The sequence below is a fragment of the Suricata suricatta genome, chromosome 12 (assembly GCF_006229205.1).
Source record: "Suricata suricatta isolate VVHF042 chromosome 12, meerkat_22Aug2017_6uvM2_HiC, whole genome shotgun sequence".
Classification (NCBI taxonomy): domain Eukaryota; kingdom Metazoa; phylum Chordata; class Mammalia; order Carnivora; family Herpestidae; genus Suricata; species Suricata suricatta.
Genome location: NC_043711.1, coordinates 1,564,597 through 1,585,213, shown reverse-complemented (window position 1 = coordinate 1,585,213; position 20,617 = coordinate 1,564,597). Strand labels below are relative to the sequence as shown.

Here is a 20,617-nt window from a genome sequence, read left to right as displayed (position 1 = left end):
GGACGCCTCACCCTTCGAGGCTGCGGGCTGCCCCGCAGAGTCGGGCGAACACGAGCTCGGAGCAGAAGCCTCCGCTCTGTCCCACGTGACAGCAGGGTGGAGGTGACAGCGCAGCCCACGCACCGGGGCCTCCAAGGCACACGGGCTGGCGCCCTGCCAGCTGTCACTCACCCGACAGTCCCGCACACCCACGATGACACGCGCTCCCTGGAAGGCGGATGGGGAGGGGCGGGCCCCCCTGGCCCAGGAGGAGAACAGGGGCGGGCCCCCTGGGCCAGAACCAGGCAGAACCCGGCCAAACTAGCTTCACTTCCGGGGAGGCTGCCTGTGTCGTCCGCATCCCTTCCGCGGTATATTCCCGGGGCGCTTGGACTGCGGGGCCGCGGGGTGGTGACGGAGGCTCTCTGTGAGGCGTAGCAGCCTTTCTGTAAAGGCCAGAGGGTAAGCGTTTTCAGCTTTACAGGCCACAGGCCTTTGTTCCAGCTGCCTCTGGGGGTGCAGAGGCGCCTTGGATGGTGTGTGAGTGAATGGGCAAGGCTGCGCTTGAATAAAACTTTATTTACAAAGCCAGGGTGGCCAACTTTGGTCTCCGGCCTCTGATAGATCAGCGTTGCCTCCTTCCCAATTCAGAGGCCTCTCCTCCTTAGAAGCGGTATTCGACGCTCATGACTATCCCCTTCTCTAGCTTGGTGACCTCAGGCTGGTTTCATCGCCTCTCCGAGCCTCAGTTTGCCCGTCTGGAGAGCAAGGGTAATGATTCTGCTTCTGGGTGGAATGTAGATTGGTAGGTATTGTAGGACAGTGCTCTTATCTGGGGCGATTCCGCCCCACGGGGGACGCTGGGCGACGGAAGGGGTGGGGCCAGGGGTGCTGCTCAGGCCCCACAGCCCCTGGGACGCCCCCAGAGAAGGAAGCGGTTCTGAATGTCTGTGCGGGAGGGGGAGAAGCCCTGGTGTAGATGGAAGTATCTAATAGGGAAATTTGCAAAGACCAGGATACAGTATTAGTTGTTAGTTGTCTTTCTTTCTTTGGCCCACAGCTTCCCTTTTATTTTCCAGAATTCTCCATCCATAAGACCTTTGCCCTCCTCCAGGCCCAGGCTCTGGCTGCATCCGCGGCAGCCATTGGTTGAGCGCTGCCGGGCGCCCTGACCTCCTGGGCGAGTGCAGCTGCCCATGGCAGACCCAGCAGGACCCAGGCCGCTCAGCCGCCTTCTCCCCCGCCCCCCTTCCTGTCAGGAGATCAAACTTCCCCTCTTGATTAGCATGTCCTGTTTTTAGCGTCTTTCTTCTCTAGCTTTTATGTAATCATGTCATTATTAGACGCTGTCACAGGGACTCAGTGCTCCCCCATTCGCACTCTGAAGCGTTCCCCAGCATCGCGGCTAATTGCCTGTCGTCACTCTTTTCTCTTGTTCAGTAAACTTTCACTTCAGAATAGTTTCAGATCCCCGGATGTAGTGGGAAGGCGGCGCGGGGCTCCCACGAGGCCCACGGCCGGGGCGCGGCGCCCCCGTCATGTTAATAGGCCCGTGTCCCTGTGTCGCTATTAACCGCACTCCGTACTTGGGACTTCCTGCTTTCCCCCTGATTCTCATTTTCTGCCCCGAACTTCATCCAGGACCCCCACGTGACATTCACAGCCCCGCTGCACTGTGGCGGCTTCTCAGACTTTCCGAGGACAGAAACCCAGCCCGCTCGGGGGGTGGGGTCATTGGGGGCACTGCCGGGGCAATTTTGCTCACCAGACCTGGACATTTAGGGTGCCCTTCGCAGCCAAAGTTCTAGCCAGCTGATGAAGACGAGGTATTTACCAGCAGGTCGGGTGATGGATTTTTTCCAAGGTGACCTTCCGGCCCACAGCAGAAGTGGCCCCTCTGTGGTCGTGAGTGTTTTGTGTTGCAGGGTAGTCGGAGATAGTTTTGCTGGGTGACAGTCAGGGGCAGCGTGGAGCTTTTCCATGAGACCCGGGGGCTGGCTTCAGGATGAGACGGGCTTGCTGTCTCTGCCGTGGTGCCTGGCTACGTGTGGGAATTTGTGGCTAAATATAGTGCCATGTTTAAAAAAACCTTTTTTAATGTTTATTTTTGAAAGAGAGAGAGACAGAGAGAGCAGGGTAGGGACAAAGAGAAAGGGAGATGCAGGATCCAAAGCAGGCTCCAGGCTCCGAGCTGTCAGCACAGAGCCTGACGTGGGACTCAAACCCACAAACTGTGAGATCATGACATGAGCTGAAGTCAGATGCTTCACTGCAGGCGCCCCTAGTGTCATGTTTTAATAGACTTCTGTTCTAGGGGTCACGAACTACTGCCTGTGGGCTGAATCCAGGCCTCCTGCTTTTTATAAATATATTTTTTAATGTTTATTGATCTTTCACACACACACACACACACACACACACACACACACACACACACAGAGTGTGAGCGGGGGAGGGGCAGAGAGGGAGTCATAGAATCCCAAGCAGGTTCTGAGCTGTGAGCACAGAGCCCGACGTGGGGCTCGAACTCATGAATGGTGAGATCATGACCTGAGCCAAAGTCGCAGATTTAACTGACTCAGCCCCCCAGGCGCCCCTGTAAATAAAGTTTTGTTGGCGTGTGGCCGCACCCGTCTGTCCACTGCAGCCGAGTTGAGTCATAGCGACAGAGACCACCTGACCCACAAAGCCGGAGACATTCACCATCTGGCCCTTCCCCGGAGGGCCGGGCCCTGGGCTTGTCAGTTGTGGCGTGTAACTTTTTATGTGATACAAATTATATAATAGGGAAGCTCTTTTTCCCCCAGTATTTATTTTGAGAGAGAGAGAGGGAGCAGGAGAGGGGCAGAGAGAGAGGAGATGGAAGCATCTCTAGGCTCTGAGCTGTCAGCACAGAGCCCGATGCGGGGCTCGAACCCACAAACCGTGAGATCATGACCTGAGCCAAAATCAAGAGGCAGATGCCTAACCGACTGAGCCGCTCCGACGCCCCTAGAGCAGTTACAGACTGCTAACGGTGTCAGCCGCTGCCGTAAGCCGATTATGTATGTTCAGCTATTTAATCTGGAAAATACTCACGGGGTAAGTTCTCCTGTCATCTCTGCGCTGCAGATCCGGAAACTGAGGCAGAAGCCTCCAGAAGCTGTGAAGTCAGGACACAGTGTTTGGCAGTGCTGCCTCTCAGATGTAAGAATATTTGTCCCCACCCAGCCCCTCTCCATGGGACTCGGTGTAGCTATTTTAATTTTCAGTGGGAAAACAAATGTGTTTTTACACATTTTGTTTTCTCTTTCTTTTCTTTTCTTTCTTGGTCAGAGATTGGTCCTCTCCTAAATCAGGTGCCTGTCCCTCCATGTATTACAGTCCCAGGCAGTGTGGGTTTGATGGGCGCTGCCTTGCACAGGGGAGCAACCCTGCCCCCCGACACGGAGCAGTGTCTGGGGGTGTCTGACCCCCACGACTGGGGGGCTTCTGACCTCGAGGGGTGTGGGCCAGGGACGCCCCACAGAGAACCACCCAGCCCATGTCTGCAGTGCCAGGTTGGGGGTGGGCAAGACCCTGTGATAATTATTTGGAGAACAGTTGAGTCAGATCCCTGCCCACATGTGACCGTAGAAGAAACCGCAGCGGTCCTGGCCTGATGGCACGAAGCAGGTGACCCCCCATCTGGTTTGGGTGGAGGAGGGTCGGGAGGACCTCCAGGGTCGCCACGGACCTGAGATGGAAGAGCACCAGCATTCCAGCCGCCGCCTTGTGCTCGGCTCCCAGAGACCTTTAACCCTGGGGTCAAGCGAACGGTGGTGCCCCGTGTCCTGTCTGATCAGGGGTGTGATGGCACCTGACCTGGACTGGTCCTGGCAGAGCCCGCCATCAGCCGTGTCACCTCCTGTCCCCCACCCCCATGCCACCCCACACTCCCGCAGGCTCCTCCTCCCCCCCCTTCATTTGCAATCAGAGCCTCGTCAGGGTGACATATTTAGATGGCTGCTGTGGTGACGGGGAAGGCTGGGGTGATGGCAGCCGCGAGTGCATGAAGGACAGCGGCTGTGTGGCTCTGTGGAGCCTCCCTGGAGGCCGGTGCCTTGCTGCACCCGAGGGGGTGGGGCGTCAGTGTGGGGAGGCAGGGGCTCCGATGCCCGTGTCCCACCCGCTCAGTTCCCGGAGACGTGAACTGTGGCCCAGGCAGGGGGAGATCTGCCTGTTCCGAATGCTGGGTCCCTGCTGGGCTAGCGGTCATCACGATGGGGTGCCCTTGGCATCGCGTGGGTGGGGTTGAGGGGCGCCACCCAAGATGGCCCCCACGGAGAGTCAGTGGTGCCGGGGGTGGAGGGAGAGACACAGGGAAGGAGATAAGGCAGAAAGGGGGTGCTGGCATTTACGTTGTGCAAAATTCCAGAGGCTTCGGTTACTCACCCTTGCCGCTCTGCTGGATCCCCTGGGTCCCTTCCGCTGGGCTCTCGTGTCTTCCCAGACTGTCTGTCCCAGGCCGACAGATGTTGGGAACCAAGAACATGACGAGTCCAGTGCTGCTCAGTGCTCACCGTTAGCACAGGTGATGGCTGGCCGCAGGTCTAGGTGGGGTGGGCAGGTGGGTCAGTGCTGCCAGCAGGAGTCCTGCTCTCCGGGACTGTGCCACAGTGACCCGCTGCGCCCCTTCGGGCAGGGAAGGGGCAGGGTACCGCTTGGTGCCATCTTGCAGAAACCAGCTCCCCCTCCCCGGCCACAATATGCTGTCCGTTGGCCGAATGGGATTTGGGAGTGACCAGAGGGAGCTGGTTTGGGACTGACTGTGCTGGGGGTCTCGTCCGACCCACTCCTGGGACTGCAGTGGTCCCTGGGCTGGGGGGCGGGGCAGATGGCTCCCGGGTAAGGTTCATCCTGGCCTGAGCCAGCAGGAGAGTCTGAGCCTCACCTTATTGTATTGTTATAATAGTTGCAGAGGCTGCAGGGCGGTGGCGGGGGGGGGGGGGGGGGGGGGGGGGGGGGGGGGGGGGGGGGGGGGGGGGGGGGGGGTGAAGTAGGCAGTGCGTTTGGCCTAGACTGACCCAGCTTCTCTCTGGGTCTGGTTCATAACAGCTCGTTGAAGCAATCTCTGGTGAAATGGGAGCACTTAGTGATCATCTGGTCTAAGATGGGCTCCCTCTCCCCTCTCCCCTTCCCCCTCCCCCCTCCCTTCCTCCTTTCTAAAATCAGAATTCTCCTAATTTGTCTCTTCCAGATCTTCTCTTAATAGACTGCTTTTTAGAGTAGTGTTAGGTTATGGAAAAATGGAGAGAACAGAGCTCCCGCACACCCCCTGCCCTCCACACGTCCCCCGTTGCCCCCATCTTGCTTCGATGGGGCCCACTGGTTGCAGTCGATGAGCCAATATTGATACGTGACCATTATCCAAAGTCCTCATTGACATTCGGGTTCAGTCTTTGCCCCGCCCCTGGCCCAGGAGGTTGGTGACAGGGTCCTGCCAGAAAAGGGGTTTGCCTCCGGGAGGATACAGGGCGGCAGCCGCTCTGGGCTCGTGTGTCCGGCTGGGCACAGACCCTCAGAGAAGCCCACGTGTCATCTCCCCTAACACCCGCTTTCACGGCCCTGTTTCTGGCAGTTTCGGATCTCCAGGTCTGGGAGCTAAGGGTCCCGCTGCCCATGACCCAGCTCACTGGAGATACTGGGCTGCAGGTGCATTGAGCCCCTCCAGAATTATGAGGGAGACAGAAACCCCGCACCCGGAAATTAATGGCAGAAGACCGCAGAGCACCCTTGGTTTGTGAGCTGCGTGTTTTTGTCATCCTTTATCACGTTGATAAATAATGGAGCTGCTGGGGCGCCTGGGGGCCTCAGTCAGTTAATCGTCCGACTTTGGCTCAGGTCATGATCTCACGGTTCGTGGGTTCAAGCCCCGCATTGGGCTCTGTGCTGACAGCTCAGAGTCTGGAGCCTGGGTCTCTCTCTGACCCTCCCCTGTTTATGCTCTCTCTCTCTCTCTTTCTCTAAAATAAATAAAAACAGTAAAAAAAAAATAATAATGGAGCTGCTGGCAGCAGCTGAGAACAGGGGCTCCCTGAGCCCATCCCATAGGCGTGCGGTAGGGTTCCCGCCCGTCCATTACTCAGGCAAGGCTGGAGCCGGAAGTGGCCCACGGCCTGCAGCCCTGCAGGGGCCGAGTGGTCTTTCCGGGTCCTCCGGGCTCCACATAGCGCCCCAGGGGTTACCCAGGCACGCTGGGGTCTCCCTTCTCCCAGGACACGTGATCCTAGCGATGCTGGTGGCCACAAGGTCTCTTCGGAGGGTGACGACCACGTCCTGCAGTTAGTGCAGTGGCCGCACAACCTGGCAAATATCCTAAGAGCCGCTGGACACTGAGAGGGTGACTTTTATGGTAGGTGAGTCATATCTCAACTTAAAGGAAAAGAAAGGAAAAAGGAAGCACGTGGACAGGACGGGGGTCCCGGGTTGTAAGAACTGTGGCCCAGGACAAGTGAGCCCTTCCCACGCCGGTGCCCCAGTGGCCGCTGTCATGAGCGGTGTCTGTTTCCAGGTGTGGCTTATGTCCCCGTCGGCGCATGGTGTCCGAGGCATCTCTCTCGTGCTCCCTGGCAGGGCCTCGGGCGGGGTCTGCGTGGGGTCGGCAGGCCCTGGAGTAGCGGGATCCCACCTCCGCACCCCACCGCTGGGCCTTCGGGAAAGTGACAGCCCAGCGGTTCTGTCTGGGCAAAGGTCATGGGGACAGCCGGGCGCCAGCTGGTGCGACTCACAGCCTGTCTCGTGGGCCCGCGAACAAGCTGGTCTGGGCATCTGTGGTGGTCGCCCTAGAGCTCAAGTTCAGGTCCCAGGGCTGGAGGACAGCCAGCGGCTGGTGTTAAGGACTGGGGGTGGGGAGATTTGCCGTGGCTACATGTGAAGGCAGACGTGAGAAAGCATCTTTAAGAGGAGTCCTGATGCCACGCCCACGGCAGCAGAGCCTGGAGGTGGAGACACCCGGGTGTCCATGAGGAACGGAGGGGTGCAGGCGCCGTGTCTGTCCACACGGGGGAGGAGGGGTGCAGGCGCCGTGTCTGTCCACGCAGGGGAGGGGTGCAGGCTCCGTGTCCGTCCACGTGGGGGAGGGGTGCACGCGCCGTGTCCATCCACACGGGGGAGGGGTGCATGTGCCATGTCCGTCCACGCAGGGGCATGTGATGGGCCGTGGGCAGGAGCGAGGCGCCCGCACCTGCTGCCCCGCGGACGACCCCGAACACACGATGCTCCAGGAGAGAACCAGACACGAGAGGCCACGCGGGGTGTGAGTCCACGTGAAGAACCATCCAGAACAGGCTCGTCCACGGACGAGAAGGGGTCGTGGGGCCTGGGGCTGGGGAGGGCGTCACTCCTGAGGGAGTTGGGGCTTCCTTTACGGATGATGAAAAAGTCCTAAAACCGGTTGTGGTAATGGCTGCCCAAGTCTGAAAATAGGAAAAAGCACTGAACCGTGTGCCCGTGTGGCCCGAGGGCCCCGTCTCAGTAAGAGGGCCTTAGGAAACAATGCCTAGTGACCGGTCAGTTTCCCGGTTTGGACCACAACCCCTGGCTGTGTAGGGACCCAGCCGGCTCGAGCTGGGCGCAGGCTGCCCGGGGCGTCTGCACAGCTTTGCCCTTCTCGTGAGTCATTAATGGATTCTGAAATAAACATTTGACCGATCATGTACGTGGACGGACCCCGAAGGCTGAAGTGAGTGATGTGAAGTGAGCCCTCCAGGGTCAGGCGGGGGGGCCCTTGGTTCTCACCCCCCCTGCCCCCCATCAGCCTCTGCGGGGAGCGGGCTCCAGCCCCTCCCCATCCCTGTCTGGGGCATTGCTGTGGCAGCAGTGCCCCCCGCAGGGGATGCTGGGGACTTCAGTTCTCCATCCTGGCCCTGGATTGCCAACCCAATGGCCTCGAACTCTGAGAAAGGCAGCCGGCATCTAAATCTTTTAATTGAATTATTAAAACTTTTTTTTTACATTTTATTTATTTTTGAGAGACAGAGAGAGACAGAGCATGAGAGGGGGAGGGACAGAGAGAGAAAGAGACACAGAATCTGAAGCAGGCTCCAGGCTCTGAGCTAGCTGTCAGCACAGAGCCCGGCACGGGGCTGGAACTCACAGACTGTGAGATCATGACCTGAGCCGAAGTCAGACGCTTAACCGACTGAGCCACCCAGGTGCCCCTAATTGAGTTATTTTTAAATAACCTTTTAATTTTAAAATAATTCTAGATTTTCAGGAGAGTTTCAAATGCGATCAAGCCGTGGGGAGCCTGCTAGGGATTCTCTCTTTCTCTCTCTCCCTCTGTCCCTCTTTCCCACTCTCTCTCTAAAATAAAAATGAAAAAAAAATTTTAATTAAGAAAGAGCATTCTTGCCCGCCCGTGGCCCAGCCTCCCCTGAGGCTGTGCCTCCCGGAGCCAGAGCACACCTGTGACGCTTGTGCTAGTGCCTGAGCCCAGCCCCTCTATTCAGCCTTCACCAGTTTGCCCCCAAGGTCCGCGTCCTGCCCTCGCATTTGGGGTCCCACCTCGCATTTGGTCCTCACGTGTCCGCAGGCAGACCCAGGTGACTTGGTGGGGACCCCGGAGTGCGGGGGGGTTCACTCAGTCTCCACCGCATCCCCCCAGGGACCCCGAGGGTCAGGTGACGAAGGCAGACATCCTTATAAAGCATGAAGGGTCACAGGAGCACACGATCTTGCCTCAGTTTGGTTTGGGAGCCTTTGGGGAATTTAGTAGGGACGGCCTGGCAAACTTCTAACACCTTTCTGGCAAATTGGTCACATCCCACCTCTGCACCGGGAGCCACTGGGTCTGGCAGAGCAGCCGCAAGGCCTTCGTGATGGTCTGACCGTGAGCTCCAGACCCTTCCTCGCCGCCCCTGCCCAACACGTGTTTCCGGCCAAATGACGGTCCGCTGAAGTGTTCCGCTTTTCTTCCAGGGAGCGGACGTCCGGGTCCCGAGCCAGCGCTGAGGACAGCCACGCCTCGTGCACAGGTCAGTGCTGCGATGTTTTCGACTCCACCGTCGAAGGCCAGGGGGCATTTGGTTGGCCGTTCTGGGCAGGGGTGAGACAGGAGGGTGGCTTGCTGTGAGGCGGGAGGCCCAGGGGAGCCGCCGGCAGGGCCAGAGCCGGGTCACTCAAACCTGGCGTCTGTCCTGGCGGCTGGGAGGTACCGCGTGGCCTCGGGGACACTCTTCTTCCCCAAGGCTCAGATCCTGCTCTCTTGACTCCGTCCATCCGTCCGTCAGTCTCATTCCCAGAGGGTGTTGAGTGGCTTCTGTCGTGTAGGAGGAGGGACGGCGTGAAGGGGAGCCGGGGGAGGCGGAGTTGGCCTGCGGCAGCCCGTCTCCCCTCGCGCCCGCCCATGGAGGTCCCCGCCGCCCTCCAGGGGCTTTGTCTGTCCTGTCATGTATGATCTTTAGAATCCACCTCTGGTCTCCAACAGAAATGCCGATGGAACCTGGATCAGGGGTGTGTTTGATTTATCCATAAATTTGAGGGAGATTGGATGTCTCCGTGATGTTGGATATCCCTAAACTGTGTGTGTGCCTGAGTCATAAAGAAAAAATGCCAGAGAAGGAGGCAGTCCCTGAAGACGCACATCCTGTGGGTCCGTCTAGCAAAGTTTCTAGCAAAGGCCCATCTGCAGGGACGGGGAGGTGCTTGGTGGCCGCCAGGGGCCCGGGGAGGGAGTGGGGACTCTGCGGATGCGCGCCAGGGAATCCGCGCGGGGGGTGATTGCACGCCCTGGCTGGGGACTCCTCCGGCCGTGGACGTGGGCCGTCCCTGCGGACGGAGACCCGGAGCTGAGATGGGAGCCCTGGGGCGGGCATGACGCGTGGGTGCCCAGCGAGTCCCTAGCAGATTTCTGTGTGCGGCCCGGCTCACAGCGCCGGCCTGTTAAAGAAGGGTGAGCACCCGCCGAGGAGCAGCAGACCTTCCTGAAGGCCCCGCCCAGCGCCGCCCTGCTGACGTCCTGGGGCGCGTTCTCCCCGGGTCCCTCCGAAGTTCCGCACGCGTGACTGTAGAGCCAGGACGCGCTCCGTCTGCTCGGTGGGCGTCTCCCCCCGACGGTAAACGTGCGTGCGTCACCTCTCCTGACGCTGGCTCTGCGCCCTGTGTTCCAGGCCAATCACAACACATCTCTTTTCTTCTTTGAAAGTTTATTTGAGAGACACCGAGACAGTGCCAGTGGGGAGGGGCCGGGAGCGAGGGAGGGAGTCCCAGGCGGCGTCTGTGCTGTCAGCGCAGAGCCCGACGCGGGTCTCAAACCCACCAACCCTGAGATCGCGACCTGAGCCGAAACCAAGAGTCGGGCACTTAACCGACTGAGCCCCCCAGGCGCCCTGTCCCGCATTTCAAGTCGTCTTACAACTGATTTGATTGGTCTCTGGGTGGGTTTGGGGGGTGTTTATTGTCTTTTTCTGTTTTCCTTTTCTCTTTTCTTTTTTTCATTTCGATATTCTGGGATGGATGTCTGTGTGCAAACTTTGTACGTCCTTGGCTGGTTGTCGTTTGGGGTAAATTCTCATGCGTTGGTTTGCTGTGCGTGCAGGAGGGAGGGGGAGACTCCGGTGCCCTCGGGGCCACTTCTGACAGCGCCCGCGCCCTCCCGGAACGCTTGCCACCTGCCGGGGCAGCCATGCCGGGTCAGGGCTGCCGAGTCCGGGTCATTCGGGGCTCCGTGGCCCCTCGGCTGTGTGCTCTGCGCGCGGCCTGGCTGTGCCCTTCCTTTCCTGACCTTCCCGGCCGGGCTCTCTGATCGACGTGTTTGAACTCTCCTTACATGTGTTGGAACTTCCTGTCGTTCTCCGTTTGGACGCTGTCCGGCGTCTGTGCATCACGTAGGCTGTGAATGCTTTTCCGAGCATGCCGTTCCCTCTGCTCGCCGTGGGTGTGCCCGTGGGGGACGTGTTTTGTTTGTCGTGCCCCCAAATTTCAAGATGACAAAAAGCAATTAACCTGCATTTTGTACGGATTGCATCTTTTATACTTAAATCTCTGAAGCAGACACTCCAGCGAGTCTGCTGCCCCCGCCCCAGGGGAACGCTGGGCAGCACGCAGAGGGGCGGAGGGTGCCGCCATGAGCAGGTGCGCCGTGGGCAGGTCCAGGGGGAGCTCTGTGTCACAACGGAGGCGCCCCTCGATGGGGGGGTGCCCGGCTTTCCCTAGTTATGGGCTAATTTCGCAGTCGCTTGTTGGACACTCTTGCAGGCGCAGACACGCTAGGCCTTGGCCAGGGTTTACCACCTGAGCAGCCGGGGTGTCACTGAGTAGGGGTCCCACCACCTGTCCTGGCTGCAGACCCCGCCCTCCAGCAGATGTCAGAGCTCAAGGACGACCAGGAGTTTGGGGAGTTTCTCCTGGGGTGTGGGGCTCGGCCAGAATGCTGCAGTTCCCACGGGCGGCCGCCAGAGGGCGGGGAAGGTCCACGGGGTGCAAGTGGGGCGCTGGGTGTTTGCAGTCCTCCCCTCGCCTGTGAGCACCCTGTCCCTGTTCCCCAGGACATTGCAGCACCGAGAGTCCCATGGTCACTCTCTCCCTACCCTCATTCCCGTCGCAGATCCAGAGCCTCCTCGGACCGGGCCCCAGCCGGCCCCTTCCGCCCCGGTGTAGGAGGGAGGCGGGAAGTACTGGCCTGTGACCTTGGGGGTTCAGGGCACCTGCACACCTGCAGCCCCAAACCCACCCTGGACCCGGGTGCAGCCCAGTGGCCAGAGCAGAGGCTGCAGCTCAGAAGTGAAGGCACAGGATTGGGGGTGGGCAGCCTGGCTGCTGCATCCCCGCCTCCAGGACTGAGTCTGGCTTCTGGAACATTCCCTCCCACTGGAGCAGTGGCTGGTGGCTGTGGCCCCAGACAGCCCTTCCTTTAGGACTCACCTAAATGGCACGAACCCTCAGAAGCACCCCCTGGCACCCCAGGTGTGGAATCTGGCCCATGTCAGACCTTCTAATGTGGTCCCTGGTGTGCTTTCTGCCGGGGCACAGGGTAGCCCTTCCCTGGGCAGGGATTTCCGAGTGTGCCTGCGCCAGGCCCTGGAGAAACGGCAGTGACCACATGGCTGAGACCCTTGGTCCCAGCGAGCTGACATGCTAGTGGGACCCAGAGACCCATTGTGGGCTCCCCCCTCCCCCACTGGCACTGCTGAAGTCAGGTGGGTCACTCTGGGGGCAGCCTGGGCACTATGGGGTCAAGCAGCATCTCTGGCCCCACCCCCTGATGCTGAGAGTGGCTGTGTGATGACCACAGATGTCCCCAGACGTGGCCCAGGGCCTCCTGGGAGCAGGGTGTCCCTCACACTGTGTCTTTAATAGGTTCCCAGCCGCTGGAAGCTCTGGGGGCCGGGGCTGCATCCCCAGAGGGTGCTGGACTTTCACCTTGGGAGTCACCTGGGCTTACCAGGCCACCGTGGCACTAGCTTTCCTTTGGGCAGGACATTGTCTGAGCTGCCGTCTCCAGTGCTGCCATGGGCCCCCAAAATGGGGCCTCAGCGGAAAGGATGTGTTGGGGTAAATCTGCAATTCTCCCGTGGGGGTGGTCTTGTCCCCAGGGGCCACTGGGCAGTGTCTGGGGACATCCCCAGTTGTCATGCTGAGGGTGCAGCAGCGAGAGGGTGGGGGCCAGGGTCTCGGCTCAGCTCCCACAGAGTGGCGGGCCACGATGTCCCCAGGGTGGAGGTGGGGGGGAGCGCCCGGACAAGGACACGCACTCCCCAGCCTTCTTGCTCACTGCGTCGAGCACGACAGAGCTCCGTGACCTTCAGACGGCTGAGTGTGTTTTCTGCGCGCCCTTGTTCTCCGGGAGCCGGTGGACATTCCTGCCCAAAGCGCCCGGAGCCTTTTATCTGTAGAGCGGCCCTGGAGCAGCCCAGCCCGCGGCCCAGCCCGCCTGTCCAAGTGCTGCCCAGCCTCACCCCTCCCCATTCCCGCCTCGAGTCCCTCCCAGGCGTGTGTGGAAATGCACGTTATTATCAGTTCTTTCTGCGGACAAGCTGTTCTCTGGAAGAACTGCCAAGACCCACAGTCCAAAGCTTAAAATGTTCTGCTCACGGAAGGTCACGGGCTGCCGCTGCCTTCTCAGCAGAAAACGTCCACGCCACATGCGTGGTTAGGGGTGCTGTGTGGACGCGGCCCCGGGTCCTGCTGCAGCCCGAGGTGCCTGAAACCCTCCCCCCGCAGCCCGCAGCTCTGATCCCGCACACAGGACACGGGGTGCTTCCCAAGGGGGCCGCTGTGGCTCCCACGTGAGCTCTACTCGATACCCCAGGCTGTCCCCCGGGGCTGCCCCAGGGGCCACAGGCCCACGTCCTGGGAGGGCTGCGGCAGTCACCACCGACCAGGGAGCTCCTGGCATTGAGCGGCGGGCCCAGGGATACTGCTCTGCCCCCACAGTGCCCAGACACCCCCGAGAGTGACCTGGCCCCATGCCCACCGTGGTGAGGCGAGAAGTCCCTGCCGCACAGGATTCTCGCCTCCAAAAGGGGGTCAAGGTCATGGGTTACTGTCCATGCATGTCACTGCCTGGGTCCCACCCAAGCCGTCTTCCTGACCCTGCGGGCCAAGGTGCACCACAGGTTTCTCTCGGATTCTGCTGCTTTGACCACACAGACCCGGGGAGGTTCACGTGCAAGATCACCGGAGCAGGGGCCCCGTGGGCGGGGCTGCTGGAGCCCTAGCAGCCTGGTGGCCCCAAGGGGCGGGGACCACGTGTCCAGGCATGTGCGCGTTGCTGGGCAACCACCGGCCCAGTCAGCCCGCCTCGGGGCGGGCATGAGGCACCAGTTCCCTAGTCCTCAAACTGCAACCTCTTCTGACTCAGAACACACACAGGGTGACAGTCACACAGGACAGGAAGGGGGGGCCTCGCCGGGGGTGGGCACGGGGCCCCCGCATCTCGCCAGGGCCCGTTCTCGGCCTGATTCCCTTGGAGTCAGGGAGCCAGGGGCTTGTGGGTTCCTCATTTCCCTTCCCTCTCACTCATTCGGTCAGCAGACGTCCGTGTGCCGGGGCCCTGCCGGGCTCCTTGCTCGTATCTGTCTGCAGGAGCCCCGGGGGCGGGGCGGGGTACACAGGACGGGGGGAGGGGCGGTAAGGGACAGCCTGAGAGGTGGGGCGTGGAGGCAGGGAGAGGGACCCCGGGGCAGAGGGCTCCTGGGCCCACAGCAGCCCGGTGGAGGCCTGAGCAGGCGCAGGAGATGCGGGTGCAGGGGGGCTGCCTCTGATCGCCACACGCTGCACTGCAGTGCTCTCTCCGTCACTGTCCCCGCCCATGTGATGGCAGCTGGAGGGGAGGCCTTCGGGGGCTCGTCCCGTGCTTTGTAGTGAGGAGCTGTCTTGGTCTTTGTGCACATTCCTGGCTCACCACTCCCCAGAGCCTCGGGGTTTCCGAGCGAGACGGGCAGCCCTCGAGGGAGACTGACCGTGGAAGTGACGGGGCGCCGTCACGTGAGGCATGTTGGCGGCTGCGGCCGTGAAACCTCCACGGGCTCATGCGCTCCCGGCTCTGCAGGCGGGGCCTGTGCTCAGGGCCTCGGGGCTTGGCCGGAGCTGAGCTCTCGCTGAGGCTTGGCTGAGGAAGGGCCCGGCTCCGGGCTCGCCTGGACTGTCGTCCGGGTTCAGTCTCTGTCATCAGGCTGAGACCCCTGCTGTCCTGATAGCAGCCGGCAAGGGGCCCCCTAAGCTCTCAGGGCCACCAGGTCTCCTCCACTGGCCCCCTCATGCTTCCAGTCTCACTTCTGGAAGGTCTCTGACCCTTTGAAGGGCTCCTGATCAGGCCAGGCCCGCCCAGGTGTGTTCCCTTTTTTATTCACTCAAAGTCAACCGATCTGGGGAGTTGATTACACCGCTAAAATCCCTTCTCTCATACAAAATAGCGTAAGCATGGGGCGCCTGGGGGGCTCAGTCGGTTAGGCATCCAACTCTTGGTTTGGCTCAGGTCATGATCCCAGTGTTATGGGATCAAGCCCTGCATCAGGCTCCGTGCTGAGCATGGAGTCTGCTTGAGCTTCTCTCTCTCTCTCTCTCTTTCTCTCTCTCTCTCTCTCTCTCTCTCTGCCCCTTCCCTCCTTGTGCAGGTGTGTGCTCCCTCTGTCTCTAAAAAAAAAGCCTCAGCAGGAAATAGCATGTCACCACACTCCTAGGTCCTGTCCACACTGCAGGCTGGCCTACACAGTGTGTTCGCCAGGGAGCAAGGATTTGGGGCTCTTAGAGTCCTGTCGGCCACAAAGCGGAAGAAGGGGGTGTGCTCCTTCAAGACAGCCAGCCCGGAGCCTCAGCCAGGGCCGAGCAGGTGGTGCCTCATCCTTGACCGACTCCACCCCTCCGGGCGGCAGCGTCCTGGGACGGGGGTCAGGATGGGGGAGAATGAGGCGTTCGCAGAACGCCCGGCACGTTTTGTTCCACTTACATCCAGATGTACTCACGGCTTCACCTGATTTTTATTTAAAAATTTTTTTTTAATGTTTTATTAATTTTTGATACAGGGGAGACAGAGCACGAGAGGGGGGGGGCGCAGAGAGAGAAGGAGACACAGAGCCGGAAGCAGGCTCCAGGCTCTGAGCTAGCTGTCAGCACAGAGCCTGACGCGGGGCTCGAACCCACGAACGTGAGATCTGACCTGAGCCGAAGTCGGAGGCTCAACCGAGTGAGCCACCCAGGCGCCCCTATTTTTTTAATTTTGAGAGAGAGAGAGAGAGAGAGAGAGAGAGAGAGAATCCCAAGCAGGCTAAGCAGGCTCCATGCTGTCAGCACAGAGCCCGATGCAGGGCTCGAACCCACAAACCATGAGATTGTGACCTGAGCTGAAACCCAGCGTTGGACCGACTGAGCCGCTCAGGTGCCATGGCCTCACCTAGGTTTTCAAACACTTTTATTTTTAAGTAATCAGAGATTCACGAAGTCACAGCCACTCCTGAGGCTCGAACCTGTGCCCCCTCCGTCTGGCTTCCCCCAGGGGCGGCGTGTCTCGTGACCGCGGTGCTAAACCGGGAACTTGGCGTGGGGACCCTGCGTGTGCGTTCCCAGCCGTTCAGCATGCGCGTGCAGGACCGTTACACGTCCGCCGTCAGAGAGATCTTCCCACACGCCTGTGTAGGGCGGGCGCAGGTGTGGGACCCAGACCCAGAGGTCCCTGCCTCGATGGCATTGTGCACTGCCCTGTGCTCACGGCACTGCCCTCCCCTCCCCGCAGCTCTGGGGGCCTTGCCTGCCGCCTCTTCAGGCCCCTCTTCCCCTTCCGGTAGGTTCGTTTGCGGAGGGCAGAGGGGCGTGAGCTGTGGGAGCAGCTAGCCCTGGGCTCGGGGTCGGATCCAGGTGCGCCCCCTCGTGCCCACGCGCCCAGGCCTCCGCCTGGCGTGGAGGCAGGGCCGGAAGCCACTGGGAGAGACTCCAGTTCCTTCCGGAGGAGAGAACGCGACCTCCCCCCCCCCCCCCCGTGTGTCTCCACAACCCCTGCTCTGAATTCCAAGGTGGTGCCCGAGGTAGACACCCCCGGGTGTCCACGCCCTGCCTCATCCCTGCCCTTCGTGGTCGTGGGGCCTACGGAGAGATGCCGCCTGTGGGGTCAGGCTAATGTGAAATGGCGGAAGGCGTTTTGCAGATACGAGGAAGACCCCTCGTCAGTTGGCTTTGGGTTAACGAACAGGGTCATATCTGGGTGGGCCTCATCTAATCAGGCAATGTCTTGAAAGAGACCCGAGGCATCTCCTGTACAGTCAGGTTCATAGACAGAAGGCGGAGGGCAGACACGTGGACTTAGTGTTTAAAACGCTGCAATTCTGGGAGGTGAAAAGGCTGAAGACTAAGAACATTCACACCTGAAAACGGGTGAGATGGAGGCGCAGGTTCTTTGCTTTGTTTTGTTACCAAGATGAGAGAGAGCCGGAGCCAGAGCCGGAAAGACCAGAAGCGGCAGCAGCAGCAGTCTGCCCGCCTTGGAGAAAGCAAGCGGCCACGTCGGTGTGCTCGGAGCAGGGCCCGTCCGGCAGCCGGCGGGGAGCGGGGCCCGGGGTCCTCCCGCCGCAGCGAGTGGATTCTGCCAGCAGCTCACGGGAGCCGAGGGGGTCCCGAGGTCCGGATGAGAGCGCAGCCTGGCCAGTCCCTGATTTCGGGCCTGGAGACCTGAGCGGAGGCCGCGGCTGTCCCCATTTCACAGATGAGAAACTCGTGGCGCGGAGGCGTAGGAACTTCAGAGTTCTGTGACGTTCAGATGCCCGTGTCTGTCGCCCGGGCCGGGAGCTCTTCCAGGGCGTGGGTTTTGTCTGCCCCCTCGTGGGTGTTCTAGCGAGCGGGTGGGGAAGGGGAGGGGGGCTGGTGCACAGTCCTCGCCGGACCCCCCGCACACAGAGGCGAGTCTGTGAGCGGGGCCAGTGACACGCCAGGGACAGCAAGCAGAACCTGGGGTGAGGAATGATCACATGCAGCTTCCTGGCCGAGTCCTCGCCGGAGCTCAGAGCCTCCCGGAATGGGACGTGCCGTTCCCTGGCACCTGACGACAGTGCCCGCTGAGCCCGAGCTCTGCTCCCAAGGGAGGCGGCCCGCAATGCCAGCGGCTGAGGGACAGAGGGCCAGGCCTGGCAGCTCTGGTGTGTGTCCTTGCCAGGGGCCAGGGTTGCAGTGTGAGGACAGACACACGGACTACATGGGAAGATAGGCAGCCATGGGGGCTGGGGTCACACCTGCTGGGCCCCCCACAAACCATTAACTAGGCCTTCTGTGTCCCTTCTGTGCCCTGGTGCCCTGGGGTAGAGCCAGCTGGGCGCTGGGAGGGTGGGGTGGCACATCCCGGGCCCCACCCACTCGATGCCAGGAGGTCCCCCAGTCATGACAGCCACAGATGTCCTGCCCCACCCACTGTCCCCTGGGACGGGACTGTCCTGGGTGGGACCCCAGGTGAGAGCTGACAATACCACCCGGGAGTGAGAGCAGGTGTTCAGGGAGGCCTTCCTGGAGGAAGTGAGGTCTGAGTTGAGGTTGATAAAGCCCTGGAGCTGACTGGACGCAGGGGAGCCCTCCGGGGGTGCAGGACCGAGGGCTCCGGCTGAGGGAGAGGGGCAGGGAGGCCGAGGGCAGAGGGTTCCCGGCCTACCCGTGCCAACGATGAGCTGACCGTGTTTTCCAGATTAGGAAACTGAGGTGCAGAGAAGGTGAGGTTGCCCGGTCACCTGGCGATGGGGGGCAGAGGTCCCCAGGGGCCTCAGGGCTGTTTCCACAGCGCTGCTGGCCAGGCTGGCTTGGGGGTGGGGGTGGGCCCGGAGCTCCGCCCTCGCATTCCCTCTGGTGAAACCGGCACGCACCCCGACGCCCCGGGCCGTTACGGGGGCTCTGTGAGGCAGCTCCCCAGGCCTGCATGAACGGGCAGCGGGTCCCTCGGCCTGCTGTTATTGGGGGTCACTCCCCAGAGGCCCACCTCAGGGGGCTCTGCCCTCCTCCTCCCTCCAGCTTCGCCGGTATCTGTGGAAACGCGGGGGCTGAGTGAGGGACCCCCGGCCCTTCTGCAGGTTGGCGGCGGACCCTGGACCCCTCCCTGCCCCTGTCCCAGCGCTCTTCCCTCCGGCCGGGCCAGAAAGAGGTGGCAGAACCACGGGGACAGAACGCGCCCCTGGGAAAGCAGCAAACAGAGCCCCCTTCCCGCGGCCACCGCCAAGGACAGCAGCTCCGTGTCCTGAGCTGACCTTGTTTTCTGTCCTCGGGGCGGGAACGGCCTGGCCCGTGGGGACCTATGCCCGCCAGGTGAACACCTGGACGTGGTGCGTGGAGGGCCGCCTCCTCGCCCGCCGCTGGCACCCCCTTCTTGGCACCTCCCAGGGAAGGCTGCCGGAGCTGGTCTGTGCACGCCTCCCAGCAGCCCAGCTGGCCTCCTGGAGGGAGCCCAGCGGAGGTGGCGGCTGGGGACAGTCACCCGCGCCACGAGGCCACCATGTTTGTGGCATTGCGCCACACATGGCAAACCCAGGACAGAGATGGCCTCATGAGCGTTTGGAGCCCTCTCTCTCTCTCTCTCTCTCTCTCTCTCTCTCTCTCTCTCTCTCTCTCTCTCTCTCCCCTCCCCCCTCCATCCTCTCTGTGGTAAAATTTGTGATCCTAGGGGCACCTGGGCAGCTCAGTCGCTTAAGTGTCTGATCTTGATTTCCATTCAAGTCATGATCTCACAGTTCGTGAGTTCAAGTCCACGTCCAGCTCTACGCTGTCATCACAGAGCCTGCTCGGGATTCCCTCTCTCTCCCTCCCTCACTCCCTCTCTCCCTCTCTCCCTCTCTCTCTCAAAATAAAGAAATGAACTTTGCAAAAAAGTCACAATCCTGACCATCTCCAAGTGCACAGTCAGCAGCGTCAAGCACACGCACACTGTCGTGCAGCCGCCCCCACCATCCGTCTCTGGAACCTTCCATCTCCCCAGGCCGAGACTCTGTCCCCATGAACCACGGACTCCCCACCCCCGGCTCCCACCACCCACTCTCTGTCTCTGTGGACAGGACTCCTCTGGGGACGACCTACGAACGCGGTGGCAGGCGGCAGGACATCCTTCCTTCCCAAGGCCAGACCGAATGCCAGTGGGGGACACACGTGTTTGCCCTCCGTCCACAGATGGACGCCGGGTGTTTCCACTCGTTTGTGGCCGCGTGAATCGTGCTAATGTGAGCACAGGGGTGAAAATACCTGTTTGAGTCCCTGCTTGGAACTCTTTTGGGGATCAGATACCTTTCTGTTTCGGTTTGACACCTTGCCCCAGGTCACGGCCCCCCCCAGGACACAGGGGAGCCCCATCTGAGCTGCGAAACCCAAGATGTGGCTTCGCCCTCACCCGCCCTCACGCGGACCACGCGGTCCTCGGGGGACACAGACGTTTTGCACAAGGAAGTGTGCCCTGGAATAAGAATTCCGGCGGCGCCAATGGCCCAGGACGAGAATGGCGTCTCCCTCCCCCTGCCTCCAGGCAGGCGGCCACCGTGAGCGGCCTCGGGGGCCCTCCCTGGACACGCGCCGCACCCTTCCTGGCAGCATTCCTGATTCCTGCGGGGTGAAGCGCACCCCTCCAAGGGCAGAGGGAGGGCCGGCGGGGCCGCGGGGCCCGCCGGCCTGTGTGAGCCAGGCTAGGTCGGCTCACCGGCCAGCGGCTGGGAGGCCCAGGGCCCGGCGCGGCCGCGGTGGCGCTTAGTAACGGTAACGTACCCCCGCGTAGGGGCCCAGTGTTTGCCCCCCCAAATTCATATGTGGGAGCCCTGAGCGGGGGTGGGGGATGGTTTGGGAGGTGACGGGTGTTAGGTGGGGTCCTGAGGGTGGGCCCCTGTGGAGCCACAGTGAGGAGGCCGCCATCCGCTCGCCAGGGGCCCTGCCCGGAGCTGCGACCTCCCGACGTGAGCCGTGAGGCCTGTGGTTTAAGGCGCCCTGCCCGGTGTTCTGGGATGGCAACCGGAAGAGACGTGCGCACAGCCCGCCAAAATTAAGACAAAATGTTCAAAAAGCAATCTGGAAAAGGCACGTGGTAGCCGCCTGGGGGAGCGGGGTGCTTCCGAGGGGAGGGGCACGTGAAGGGCGCATTCAGGTACTTGGAGTGGTTCCTTGCAACCCTGGTGGGCTGAGCTGGCCCCTCCACACGATCAGGGTGCGCTGGGGGTGGGGGAGACCAGAGCCGTGC

The 20,617-nt window shown here is 61.2% G+C and overlaps 1 protein-coding gene across 1 annotated transcript in view; it reads left to right on the top strand.

The window, feature by feature from the left end:
* Window positions 1-20,617, top strand: part of GNG7 (G protein subunit gamma 7) — an 88,734-nt gene that overhangs the window by 6,339 nt on the left and 61,778 nt on the right. The window contains exon 2 of the mRNA XM_029915933.1: window positions 8,920-8,975. The gene's annotated coding sequence lies outside the window, so the exon portion shown is untranslated. The remainder of the gene's footprint in view (window positions 1-8,919; window positions 8,976-20,617) is intronic.